This window comes from Frankliniella occidentalis, unplaced genomic scaffold (genome assembly GCF_000697945.3).
Source record: "Frankliniella occidentalis isolate FOCC.00 unplaced genomic scaffold, Focc_3.1 Scaffold134, whole genome shotgun sequence".
NCBI lineage: Eukaryota > Metazoa > Arthropoda > Insecta > Thysanoptera > Thripidae > Frankliniella > Frankliniella occidentalis.
This window is the reverse complement of record NW_026267261.1, coordinates 549,648-551,274: the sequence shown is the minus strand read 5'-3', so window position 1 is coordinate 551,274 and position 1,627 is coordinate 549,648.

The following is a 1,627-nucleotide window of genomic DNA, read 5'->3' as shown; positions in this document are numbered from 1 at the left end:
GAGAAGACTCCACGGAAGAACAAAAGGGACCGCTATTGGCCGAGCGGCGTCCCCCTCCACTAATGTAAGGGAAGATGGTGGGGGACGCCGCTCGGCGAATCACGGCCCCTTTTGTTCTTCCGTGGAGTCTTCTCCGCGCTCCCGCCGGAATAGTCTATTCGTATTTATTTGGAGTCGGAACAGATGCTGTCGTAGCACACTGTGCAACAAAGTAATTGAATCAAAATTGGAAAAGAACATTTATTAGTACGTGTGGTTGTGGTAGTGATCTTGAAAGAAACATCCTCAAATCAAACCTGTAGAGCCTTATTAATAGTATCCATGTATGCATTGGGGTAATAACAGTGATGTGACAATCAATGCATGATTGCAATTCAGACGATTTAAAACACGGACACTAATCTCCTTTTCAAATCAAAACCGGAGCACAATTATTAACATTTGTAAGAACTCGTCATTAAGGAAGGTTTAAGAAAACGAAGTGACATCAATTGCTGAAACTAAGAACTTGAATAAGCATAACATCTCATCATGGCATGTGAATCCACAGACGCTGATGCTGGCGGTCAGTCTTGTGGATGAGTGAGCATTCGCATTCTGGGTCATGCGAGAAGAGGCCAAGGTGCCAATCAAGGCGCCTCTCTTCCTTAACAAGCTCGGCGTCGCTTTGGACAAGCTCTGAAAGCACTTCATGGCAGCCCAGTGCGCAGGCCCTCTCGCAGGATGGACGCCGAAGAACACTGCAGCAGAGTCTCCGGGCACGGATCTCTATGTGGAGCGAGGGGTTCGCCAGCAAGACGGTCTTTACCACGTCCCCGTGGATCCAGTCGTGGGCGCACTCGTCGTCAGACAGAGTCACCCCGACGCTCTCCAGGTGCGGCGCCGAGGCGGTGTTGATGGCCGGCAGCAGCCGATCGGGGTCCTCGCTCGTGCACAGGTGGCGCAACGCCGGCAGCCTGGGCAGCACGTTCTTGAGCGGCTCGAGCAGGAGCGATTTCGCTCGTATCGAGTTGTTGACGACCAGCCTCTCCACGCAGGACTGGCGGGACGTGCCCAGCGCGGGGATGAGGGCGACGCAGTGCTCGCCGATGTAGCCAATCGGAGGCCAGAAGTCCAGGGTCAACTCGCGCAGCTGGACGGCGTGCCGGAGGAGCTCCGCGGCGTCGCCCACGACGGCGTGATATTGTGGAAAGGGGGAGGAGGTGACGGTCAGGCGCAGGACCCGGAGCGACTCGCAGGCGGCCAGCGCCTGCAGCCCGGGGAGGCCGGCGCACTCCAGCTCGCGCAGGTGCGTCATGGCGGCCAGCAACGGCGCCGTGGATATCAGCGACAGCACGCCCCGGGTTTCGTCTGAGAGGTAGACTCTCTCGAGCGTGGTGGCGTGCTCGGCCAGGATGGAGTTCACGAAAGGCTCCGTCTTGGTGATTAGGTTGCATTTGAAGTGGCGCACGGTGTGCAGCGCGGGGGCGGCCATGGCCGGGAGCTCGGCGATCCGACCGATCCGACCCCCGTCGAACGTGTAGTGCGCCTCGACGTCGAGGTGTTCCAGCCCGGGCGTCGACACCACCGTCTCCACCGCGGAGTCCCCGGGAGCCAGGCCGTAGAGACGCAGGGTCAGGCTCCTCAG